The 12,649-nt window shown below is 41.5% G+C and overlaps 1 protein-coding gene across 2 annotated transcripts in view; it reads left to right on the forward strand.

The window, feature by feature from the left end:
• Positions 1–2,722: 2,722 nt before the first annotated feature.
• Huwe1 (HECT, UBA and WWE domain containing 1, E3 ubiquitin protein ligase) overlaps positions 2,723–12,649 on the forward strand; it is a 183,370-nt gene continuing 173,443 nt past the window's right edge. For both annotated transcript variants that reach the window (XM_013035924.1, XM_013035926.1), the window contains exons 1-3: positions 2,723–2,888; positions 4,312–4,399; positions 6,020–6,156. The gene's annotated coding sequence lies outside the window, so the exon portion shown is untranslated. The remainder of the gene's footprint in view (positions 2,889–4,311; positions 4,400–6,019; positions 6,157–12,649) is intronic.

A 12,649-nucleotide genomic window follows, 5' to 3' on the forward strand; every position in this document is an offset into this window, starting at 1 on the left:
CTTCTAAGGTTGCCTTTATTGGGCTGTGCGTGTGTAGCTCAAAGGCAGTCACAAGCAAGGGACCTGGTAGCACCGCCAAGGGAGCTCCCTCCCAAGGGACAGAGGCGGGGCTTCTCGTGCGGGGTGGGGGTGGGGTGGGGGGTGGAGCTTCAAATCAAGTGTGATCAGAGCCGCAGGGGGGGGCGGGGGAGGATTTCGACCGCGGAGGAGCGTGGGGGAGCTGGGCCGTGGACCCCTGCACTCTCCTGCGGGTCCCGCCGAGCTACTGCGGGTGGAGGTGAGCGTCCACCCCTGGTCTGGGGGCGGGCTCAAATTTACTCGGCCGGCTTTGGTTCCTCCAGGCGGGGCAGTTCCCACGGGACCTGGCGCGGAGGTGGCAGCCTTGGGGGAGCCTGCGGGAAAGGCTGCTGAAGGGGCCAGGAGGCCTGCCCCAACCCTTGGTGAACCCCGCCTCTTCTCCCCTCCCCCAGGCCTCGCTCAGTGCCAGCCAAGACCTAGCTGCATCTTCGGGGACAGCGGGGCAGCGGTCGGCAGCGAGGCCAGAGAGCGGCCAACATTGGGGATGCAAGGTACCGGCATTAGTCAAGGCCAAGTGGCCCTAGAGAGGGAGTTGGGGCCGGGCCTGTAGCGTTTCTCTCACTTGTTTCGAGGAAGGTGGCCTCAGAGGAGAGAGAATGTGGGGGGCGGGCAGACAGGCTTCGCGGGTAACTACTAGGCTCTGTGTGTGTCTGTGTGTGTATAATAGATATATTACACACACATGTATTCATTTCGTCTAATTGCTTTTAAAATTTTCAGCAGTATACCTTCTGTATTTTACTATAGTAGGGATTCCAAATTTATTCCGATTTTTAAAAGGATACATTGCATTGTGTGATTTACTACAGTTTATTTAACCATTTCCTGGTTGTGGTACATTAGCTTGTTTCCCTTTGGGGGGAGGGGACTATTCCAAGTATTGCCGTAATGAATGGGTTTGTGTATGTTTCATGCACATGTATGAGTATTCCTGTAGGAGAAATTTCTTAGAAGAGAAATTGCTGGGTCAAAGTGTGTATGCATTTTGCATTTTGATAGATTTGACCAAATTTCCTTCCCTAAAGGCTATACTAATTAACACTACCCAGTTTTCTGCGCGAGTGCTTATTTTTTCCAAAGCTGTGTCAAATTGTCATCAATCTTACTAATTTCGGCCAATATAAAGGTCAAAAATCGTATGTCGTTGTTTTTATTTGTTATTTCCTCATTATTAGTAAAAACTGAACATTTTTGTTTGATTAGGAAAGTGAACAGGCAAGCATCGATAATCTTCGTGTGTATAAGCAACAAGCATTTTGGAAATTCAATACGGAAATTTTTTTTACCCCCTCAGTAGCAACAAAAACTATTAAGAATACCTGAAAGTACACTATAAAACTTTATTAAGTAATACAATGAGCGTGTTTGCATAAATGAAGGAGGATACCATGCTTTGGGATAAGAATGCTCTATTTTGTTGTGATGTCCATTTTTCCTATATTGCCTTATGCAATTGTTGCAATTTCAATAAATACACCAAGTTTTTGAAACTTAATATGATTCCAAAGTTCATGGGGGGGATGGTTAGAAATAACCGAGAAAATATTTTTAAAGATTAGTAAAACTGAGGGAATTTATTCTATTAAACTGTATTCTAAAAGAATGCTATTTAAATTGGAATGGACAGAACAATACATTGGAATGGAAAAGCACACAGATCGAGTCAGATTGGATATCAAGATTTGTTGGAGAAACATTGTTGGCTAGACATGGGAAAACTGCCATATTAAAAGATTCAAGCAGTCACCCCCCCACCCCCAAGCTCGAATTTGCCTTTGAGGGCAGAATCCTTTGTTTGGAGAAAACCACTTTATTGGATCGTTTTGGTTATGCCAAGGAAACGCTTTAGTTGTTAAAACTGGTAGCTTTGAAGGTAGAACTAACGATACGAGGGCCTTTAGTTAGATTAAGATGGATTCAGGTTAGCCTGCAGTGCGACGAGTAGTTTGGATGTTATAGGTCTTTTAAATTTTCTCCAGTCTAATGGGGAAAAACGTTATGTCATTGCTTTCATTTGCATTTGCGTGCTTATTGTGAGATTGAACACCTTTTTATGTGTTAGTCAAGGATAGTATTATTCCTGGAGGCAAATAACAATGGGAAACATATTGCTCCCCTTCCAGAATGGAGTTTGACTAATTGGTACAGCCCTGCCGGGAAGCGTGACAATAAACAGGTTGACTTTTTAAATTTTCTTCTGGCACTAAGCAGGCTCTAGACACCTAGATCGGGGGCGGAGGCAGTTTTCAGGACATGGCCGAGATTTGGCGCTGAGCTGTGTCATCGCGAGGTTTGGCAGCTAGCTCCGCAGTGGGTCGGAAACCTCGTGGTAGGCGAGATCCCTGCAGGACGGGAGCTTCCTCCCTTTCCCCGAAAAACTCCCAGTCATTTTCACGAAGCTCCGCCTTTCTCCTTTTTAGGCGTGTGTGTCTGGTCTCGCGAGATCTTGTTTCCTAAAGGCTAGGCGCGGGCGGCATCCTGCGGCGAATTTCGAAGGTCTCGTCGAAGCTAAACGTAATATCGCGATAGTTCTCATAGCGCATGCGGGAGCCGGTGGCGGCAGGTCGGCCCCGCCCCTAGGTGCTTCGTGAGATTGTGCGTCATTTGCTTTTTGCTTCGCGTAGGGTGAGAACTGAGCGGTAGCGACCTCGGCTTTGGTTCGGGGGAGGGGTCTAGGAAGGGCTGGGCTCAGGCTTTGCCCATCGGGCCGAGGTTCTCGCGGGATCATGTGGAGGCAGCAGCGGTTCGGTCACTGACTGCAGCACCGCGAAGGCTACAGCAGTGTCTTCTGCTGGTGCTGTTCTTAACTGGTGAGTTCTCGCGGGAGCGGTGTTATGTCCTCGTGGGATTGGTTAGTGGTGGTTGAGGTACCTTGGGGGGTTGACGGGGGATGGAGGGGGGAACCGTGACTAGGGTCGGTCCGCCTGCCGTTAAAATGGCGGCGGAGGCTGATCTCTATCCAGCTAGGACCCGGGACTAAGGTGTTGGCTATCGGTGTTTGTGACGCTTCTTAGATACCTGACGTTAACGGGGTGACGAATGGCGGAACGTTGAGTGTGAGTATATTCTACCTGCGACGAAGACCATCCGGTTTCTAATCCGTTTTGGCGACACCGTTTCCCGGGCCTTGGCCTCGTGTGGGCCTGCCTTTGCCCCCACCAATTGGTCTACGCCTTCGTTTTGCCGCTGCAGTGGGTGGGTTGGAAAGTACGGGAGGGGTGTCCGGAGTTAGTTGGGTAGTGGGTTGGTGGTTAGCTTGGGCGGTGGGAAAGGGGAGCAACCAGCGATGGAGCAATCCATCTCCCTACCACTTTGCCAGCCTGCTTCTGTTCTTAGTCCTGGAGATGACCCACATGAGTCCCCCACTTTTAGAGATGAGGTGGGCTCTACTTCCCCAACACCCACTTTCTTTGAGCTAAGGTTGAGGTGTCAAGCTGTATTGTCTGTATTCCTCTCCTTTCTTCCGCAATTCTATCGCCCGATTAAATTTCCTTCATCTACGTGGATAGTTGGGGTTCATATTTAAGGAGGGGGAAGTCACAGCTTCTCCATGTCATTCTCCTTTCCCAGCCTCAGTTTAGAGTACAGCCTGAGTCGTCTACCCTCTTCACCGACCCCCTTGGCGCAGGCATTAAATAGAGCCTCGTTCTCTGCATTTACTCCATCTTTGTGGATGGAACCACAGTAGCCTTCCATTTCCTAAGATCCTCACGCTTATTTGGCCCTGATCCGGGGACAGTGCACCGATTACTTCAACTCAATGTTGTTAGAACACTCTTAGGCCGAACAATGTATGTGTCCGTGGTTGGATGATTGCAATCCTTGAATCCTCCTCATTCGTGGTTGTTAGCCTTTTCTTCCTAATAACTGGCTCCTCCACCACAGAAAAAGGCTTTAGAGGATAATTCCCAACTTTTCCTCCATTCTCCATGAAAGCCTTGAGACCCGCCCCCTTTCCCCACCTAGCTAAATTTCTGGTAGCTTCTTGATCTGTTGACATTCTATTTCTTTTGCCAACCGCATTTTATACAGCCTATCTTTTCTTAATTCTTCCGCGTTCACCTCCCTGCTCTTTTACTAGTGGTTTAATTCTCCAGAGGGGTCAGCCTACTTCTACATTTTCCTCCCTCCACGTGTTAAGATTGTCACTGTCCTACTCCTCAAACATTTCCCCTTGTTCCACTTTATGCCCCCCCTTTTATTACAATTCCTTATTATTTGTTTCCTTTGTAGATTACATGTTCCGAATTGCTTTCTTTTAACTCCAATGTTGCATAGATTGAGGAGGAACCAACATTTCCTATTCATGCAAGGCAGTCTGGTATAGTAGAAATATTGTTTCCTTTGAGTTTACACTGAACCTTGGCTTCTATATAATGGGGCTAGTAGTACTTAAAGGATTGCTGTTGGAATTATTTTTTAAAGTTCCTGGTTCATCATAGGCAAATTGTAAGTTTGTGTTAACTTTTTCTTTGTATGAGAATACATTGGTAAATGCACCTAAGTCATATGCTACATTTAAATCATTGGTATATTTCTAGGCTCAATTTTAAATTTTGGATCTTTTTTCCTTATCTACCACTAGAGTGGTTAATGATATTTGAATATTACTGCTAGTCTCGAAACTTCTACTAGTATTAGACATACAGTGCAAAAATCACTCTTCTGGGACTACCACTGGCCAGGATAGTTCAGTCAACCACACCCAGGTGTTTTACCTCTTGAAAAGGATACCTCATCCCTTGCTTACTCATTCCCTCTATGTCCTGTCATTTTATCCTACAAAAGTAACGAAATCTGGTGTCATGTATTTTGCTGTGGTAAGGCCATTGCTAGCTAGTTTTCATGCACTTTTCCCGTAGTATATTCATCTGACCCCTCAGATCAGTAAGAAGGTCTGCTATTTGGTATCTTACCCATGCAAGATAATTCCTACTTGAGAGATGTTGGAAAGATGATTGCAAAACTAAGCTGCTTTTTCCAAGGGTATCACTGCCTGTTCTTTGATACACTATTTCCTGTTGTGCTTTTGCTATTTTGTATCTTCTTGTATACTATGAAATAGAAGCAACTATATTGGTTGGCAGATAGTTTTCTTTACAGTTAATATTTTGATTAGCTCACTATCAAAGTGATTGCTTTTTTTCTTAATTATTTTGGAAGTATACCAAGATTGAACTATAGTGGGATTTAGTTTTGAACTTCAGGGTTTGTTATGTTTACTTTCAAGTTCTTTGGAGGTAAAAATTGTACCCTTTTTCATTGGAAGATAGGAAATTGCTTTTAGTATTCTGCCTTGGTACTTTTTGCAGTGAGTTAAGCATTGATCACAAATTTACTCTTAATATGACTCTTCTCCAGTATTATAATAAATCTGGAAATGATAATCTATCTATGTGTACCCTAAAAGGTTTAATTTATTCTAGGTAGATTTCTTCTCAGGTATCTCTTCTAAGAAGAAATCTACCTATAATAAAGAAGAAGAGAGGAAGGAGTGGCAGTACCAAACAAAAACTTGGTCTAAGGTTCAGTGGCAAAGGAGTTTCCAGGATGTTTCTCTTTTGTCTCCCAGTATGGCCTAAGAGCATGTGTGAAGGTGAAAAATAATTTTATATGTACAATATTTTTCACAAATGTGATAACTTTTCCTTATTATCTCTTTATAGTGAGGAATAAAAAATGTCTATAAGATAACTATCTAATTCATTTGAGTTGAGAAGAATTGAGTTTTTAGGAATACTGTTTACATGTTATGTTAAAAGTATTGTGACTATTAGTTTCTGAATTCTTCAGTTATTGATCATAGCAGATCATGCAAAATACATATTGGTATGTGACAGCTTTTGCTTCAGAAATAATATTACGTTTAAAGCTTTTACGTGATGGTCAGCTCCCCCACACTAATAAATGTTTATTCTCTCCCCCCCACCTTTTTTTGTAGGTCCTCCAGTAGCCTAACCTGAGTGGGTTAGTGCTCCAGAGGAACCAGCAGACCAACTTGGTCGGGAAGGTTCAGGAAGCTGTTGGAGTAGTGTTGAGATTTCCTACCAGGATGAGTATGAGTGGCTGTGATTTTAGGTTAGTTTTTTTTAGATTTTCGTGGATATTTGTAATTTACTTTCTGAAATGGAGATAATGGTGGGTTGTTTCATTGTGAAATTGAGCTGCTTTGTTTCTTCCATTGTCTGGATCAGATCTGGTTGTTTCTTGCATTATAGAGGATGAAGCTGAATTATTGAATTAAAGAAAACTGTTTAAGTGGATTCTGCCTGAACATGAGTTTTAAAATTACTCAACAATTGAAAGATAGTTCATATAAACAAATATTTGTGCTAGTACAGGTGATTGAACTCAAGAGTCTGGATGCTTAGCTTTTTTACTCAAGGCTGGCACTCTACCACTTGAACTACAGCTCCACTTCATTTTATAAACAATTCCTTAAGTGATTATTGTGAAAAAATTTAAACAGAAAAATCGAATATTATAATCTCTAATGTACCCATTACAAACTTTAACATTGATCAACTTTCAGTCATTCTTTATCATCTGTACTTTGGCCCATTGCCTCCCATTATGTTGAAATAAGCCTCCGTTGTCATTGTTTTTATTAGTAAAATGTTTCTATCTCTAAAGACAAGAGTGTTTTTTTTTATTTATTGTGAAAATGCTGTACAGAGGAGTTACAATTACAAGGGCAAGATAATGAGTACATTTCTTATCAAACATTGTAGCCTCCTTCGTTTCCCCTTCCCATCCCTTCCCATCCTCCCCCCACCCCCTCAAGACAAGAGTTTTTTAAAACAAAACCTCAATCATTCTCACAATTGAAAAAATCAACTTCTTAAAAATAGCAAAGTTAAACTAGGGTTTAAATTTCCACAATTTTTTGTTTTGTTACATTTTTTAGTTTGTGTAACTCACAATCCAGATAGACTATTCATCAGAAAAGATTGATATGGCTTTTAAATCTGAAAGTTCTGCCTTGTGTTTTTCCTTTCCAGTTTATTTGTTGGAAGAAATTATTCTGTAGAGTGTTCACCACATTGGGAAATTACAGCCCGTAGTAGTGTCTAACCCATTCTTGTTAAGCCAAAGACCCTGGAGGGCTCATTATAATGGAACAATAGTAGTAATCTCCTATATCCCAGTTGGAGTTAATACTGCTTGCCTAGTCACTCTACTGAAATAACTAGTCATGTATTCCATTTTCTGTAGCAAAGTCTGATTTGATACCCTACTTCAATTCCATGTCTTGGCCCAGCTTACTGTTCTAAATGAAAAGTAGGACTTCTGGTAGAAGCTAATGTTTCCTAGATAATGACCTGATTGTGCCTTTGGGGTTTTTGGTGAATGGTTACAATATCCTTAGGTATATACTCTGTTACAATGTTGCTGTTGATGTTGATACTTCAGCTGCTCTGACCCACAACATCTAAGCTATTAAGATCTCCTGATAAGGTCATCTGGCTGTCACAGTTTTTTTTTTTTTTTTTTTTAGTTTAGTATAGTTTTTGGCCAGTCCTGGGGCTTGAAGGGTGGGCCTGAGCACTGTCCCCGAGTTTCTTTTGCACAAGGACTGCGCTCTATCACTTGAGCCATAGCACCACTTCTAGATATTTTTTTATGTGGTACTAAGGAATGGAACCCAAGGCTTGGTGCATGCTAGGCAAGCACTCTACCACTAAGCCACATTCCTAGCCCTGTCACCAATTTTGAATAGTTTTTGAGAGCTTATACTTATATCCTGACTTTCAGTGACTTGATATTTTTCCTGTTACCTGGAAACAATGTTTCTGGTATAAAAGACCTTTAAGTTGTTTGTCTCCTTGCTCAGCCTTAGACCTGTTGGGATCTATACTGTATCCCTTCCATAGTCAAAACCAGAGACTAGAAGTAAGACATACACTGGATGTAACTAGTCTTTGACACACCAGTGTGGGAAGAACAAAGTTTATACTATCTTTAAAATAAGAATTTTAAGTTGAAGGGGCAGAAAGGGGAAAATCATCATGGATTAAAATTTTGGGGTATTTAGGTGAAATATGATTGTGAATCAACATTGCTGTGGGTGATGAGTTCAGGCCTTTCAGTTCTGTGTTCATTGTTGGAGAAGTAAATCAGTATTTGAAAATTGGCTAAATATTACAAGAATAATTTATTGTGATTTTGCAGCTAGTTCATGCTTTTAACCAATTATTTTGAGCACATTGGATATAAGAAGCTTAAACAAGATCACTTAAGCCCAAACAAATTTGTGATATGTGATGACTGTAGAGTATTGGTACATAATTTTGCATACTGTTTGACTTTTTTTTTTTTTTGTCGGTCCTGGAGCTTGAACTCTGGGCCTGGGCTCTGTCCCTCAGCTCTTCGGCTCAAGGCTAGGGCTCTACCACTTGAGCACAGCACCATTTCCGGTTTTCTGGTGGTTAATTGGAGATCAGAGTCTCATGGACTTTCCTGCCCGGGCTGGCTTTGAACCACGATCCTCAGATCTCAGCCTCCTGAGTAGATAGGATTACAGGCGTGATCCGCTAGTGCCCAGCTTTGACATTCTAATATTTGAATATTTTCACTTGTTATCGGCCCTAAGTTAACAGTAAATATGAAGTTGTTTTTTTCCTCTTTTGTATGTTTTCTAGTACCAGTTCAAAGTATTAAATGCCAGACTTGGTTGTTTTGAAAATTCTTGTGCTTCACATTCCATGTTTCCTCTACTGGAGTAAGATTAAGTTGAAAACTGTTTATTTGTGATCAATATTTGGCTGCTTTACAATGATCTCATCACCTATAAAGTAGAATACTCACAAGCACTTGTGTTCTTAGTATTTTCCTTTGTTGTTTTCTGACTCCTGTCCTCAATGACTGGTTACCAGATATTTATATATGCTAATGCAAGGGGTAATTCAGCTCTTAAGATTCTTTGGGAGCTTCTCATTTGATGTGTCACTGGGGTATAGTTGCTAAAACTTGATGTACTTGTTGACCAGCTTGGTTTTCTGGCTATAGAAACATTCTCAGATAGTGAAGGGGAGTGGCTCTCACAGTAAAACGACTATAGGTTTTGTGTGGACTGAGAATTTTCAACTTTGAGTTCTCTTAAAGAATTTTAAATCATTTGGTTTTCAAGATTACCATGTTGTAAAGTGAAAGTAATTTCACAGGAGTTGATGTTTTTGTTTTTGTAATGATTTCACTAAATGGAAATAACCGACTTAAACAGATAAATGTTAAAATTCTCAACTCCAAGATTCTGTTTGTATAATCTTTTTTTTTTTTTTTTGGTTGGTCATGGGGCTTGAACTCGGCCTGGGTGCTGTCCTTCAGCTCTTCAGCTCAAGGCTAGTGTTCTATCACTTGAGCCACAGCGCCACTTCTAGCTTTTTCTGCCTATGTGGTGCTGAGGAATTGAACCCAGGGCCTCATGTACGCAAGGCAAGCGCTCTACCATTGAGCCACCTTCCCAGCCCCATTGTATAATCTTAAGTATTAAAAGAAAGCAGGTTTTTTCTTTCTATTTGGCTCGAGGACTGTCCATGAGCTTTTGTGCTCAAGGTTAGCACTCTACCATTTGAATTACAGTTCTACTTCTGGATTTTTGGTGTTAATTAGAGAATTAGAGATAAGTGTTTCGAGGATTTTCCTGTCTGGGTGGGCTTTGAACTGTGATCCTCCCATCTTAGGCTACTGAGGAGCTAAGATTTCGTGTGTGAGCCCAGTGACCTGCTTCTTTTACTTTTTTGCCAGTCCTAGGACTTAAACTCAGGGCCTGGGCACTGTCCCTGAGTTTATTTTGGTCAGGTCTAGCACTCTACCAATTGAGCCACAGTGCCATTTCTGACTTCATCTGTTTATATGGTACTAAGGAATCAAATCCATAGCTTCATGTATGCTAGGCAAGCAGTCTACCACTAAGCCATATTCTCAGCCTTTTTTTTAAAATTTTTATTTTTTGCTCATCCTGGGGCTTGAACTCTGGGACCAGATACTATCCCTGAGCTTCTTTTTGCTGAAGGCTGGTATTCTACCATTTGAGCTACAACACTACTTAAGTTTTTTCCAGAGTAGTTTATTGGAGATAAGAGTCTCACAGACTTCTGCCTGGGCTGGCTTTGAACTGTGATCCTCAGATCTCAGCCTCCTAAGAGTAGTTAGAATTACAGGCATGACCCACTGGTATCCTGCTTTTTTGTTGTTTTTATTTTTACGATGTACAGAGGGGTTATTTCATAAGTCAGGTCAGTTTTTCCTTTTTTGTAGTCATTAAGTAGTGACTGAAAAAAGGACTAAAAGTAGGGGGGATTTAAATTATTCTAGAGTGACCTAATTAGATTTAAAGGATTGGTGAGTCCTAGCATACTGTCATTAATTTATGTACTAGCACAACAAGAATTTAATCCTTATAATTAGATACTAGAAATAATTGCTCTGAAATGTATATTGCATTTGGTGTAATGGCTTATGTTTTAGAAAAGTTTTAAAAGATTGCCTAGATAATTGTTATTTACTGTATTACTGTTACCTCTTTTTTTGTTTTGTTTTATTTTTCTCTTTTTCAGTCATGGGGCCTGATCTCTGGGCCTGGGCACAGTCCCTCAGCTCTTCAGCTCAAGGCTAGCACTCTACCACTTGAGCCACAGCACCACTTCCGGATTTTTCTGCTTATGTGGCACTGAGGAATCGAACCCAGTGCCTCATGCATGCTAGGCAAACACTCTACCACTGAGCCACCTTCCCAGCCCTTGTTGCCTCTTTTTTATGATGAGGTGTATTTCTCCTGGCCTTTGCTTTTTTATTTTTTTGGTTGATCATGGGGCTTGAACTCTGGGCCTGAACACTGTCCCTCAGCTCTTCAGCTCAAGGCTAGAGTTCTACCACTTGAGCCACAAGGCCACTTCCAGTTTTCTGAGTGGTTTATTGGAGATCAGAGTCTCATGGACTTTTGTTCCCGGCCTGGCTTTGAACCACAATCCTCAGATCTCAGCCTCCTCAGTAGCTAGGATCACAGGTGTGAGCCACCAATGCCCAGCTGGCCTTTGCTTTTTTCTCCCTTCTACTGCATCTTTTCTTGGGGCAAGATTTCAGTATATTGCCCAGGAAGGCTTTGAACTCCTGGGCTCTAGTAATCCTTCTGCATCAGACTCCTGAGAACGACAGGCATTTACCATTGTACTCTATACACTCCTTATGTGGTACTGAGCAACCGAATCTAGGGCGTCATGCATGCTAGGCAAGCATTCTACCACTAAGCCACATTCCCAACCTGTATCTTCCTTTTCATTGTTACATCTTAGAAACATTTTATCTAAAATTACTACTGTATCTTTTCACCCTACATTTTTGCTTTTTCCATTTGGTTGAGTAAGCATTTATTCAGTGTTTCCAAATACAGGGATTTAGGGACATAAAATGAATGAGACTTGATCCCAGCCCTTGAGAAATTCAGGTAAAGACTGTATGTAGATGAGATTGTGTTTAAAGTTTCTTAGCCTTGGCTGGGAATGTGGCTTAGTGATAGAGTGCTTGCTTGACATGCATGAAGCCCTGGGTTCAATTCCTCAGTACCATATACACAAAAACAGCCAGAAGTGGTGCTGTGGCTCAAGTGCTAGCCTTGAGCAAAAGCTCAGGGATAGTACCTAGGTCCAGAGTTCTAGTCGCAGGACTGACAAAAGTTTCTCAGCCTTTTCTACCATCCTTTTTCCAAATATGCTGTCCTTGCATAGTCTATTGTTTCTCAAAGGCCTCCTCAGCCTTTGAAACTGCAGATATATGAAAAAGTATCCAATTGTTTTCTATGAATAACAATATAATGAAAAGCTGTTGGGCCAAGATGTGGTTGCAGATTGGCATAAGAAGTTGATACTGGAATACTACTAGTTTACAGTCTTTAGATGGGCCTAGCCTGCTTCTGTTATTTTCCTCTTTGGTTTCTGTTTTGTTGCTTTATGTGTTTTCCTCACTTTTTCCCTTTCCCTTCCATCTCCTCCTTTCTCCCGCATGTCAAAAAATGTCTGTGCTTCATATAAATTATGTCATAAATGGACCAAATGTTTAAATATATTTCCATTTTTATTTACAAAACGGGAACAAAATGCATACTTTATAGGTTGCTGTGAGCATTTAAGTACAATGATGTATATTAAAATGTTGAAATTATAGAGTACAAAGAGAAGGCCATCGTAGTTTGTGTACAATTGATAGATAATAGCTATGTTATTTGACAGATTATTTCATCATGGAGCCAGTTTCCTCATCATTTAAATGAGGGTAATATTCATTCAACAACTACAAATTGAGAACTACTCATTGCTGCCACATACTGGGAATACAGAGAGAAGCATTTGGAAAATGGAGAACCAAGTGGTCTTAGGGGAGGGAGACTTCAAATCACATTCAGAAGGATCAGTACAACAATATGTGGAATTGACAGAGTGTAACAGCAATTTATAGGAGGGCATCTGAGAATGTCATGGAGACATTTGTTAGAATTAAGCAAGAGGGGCTGGGAAGGTGGCTCAGTGGTAGAGCGCTTGCCTTGCATGCATGAGGCCCTGGGTTCGATTCCTCA

This window comes from Dipodomys ordii, unplaced genomic scaffold (assembly GCF_000151885.1).
Source record: "Dipodomys ordii isolate 6190 unplaced genomic scaffold, Dord_2.0 Scaffold231, whole genome shotgun sequence".
Classification (NCBI taxonomy): Eukaryota; Metazoa; Chordata; class Mammalia; order Rodentia; family Heteromyidae; genus Dipodomys; species Dipodomys ordii.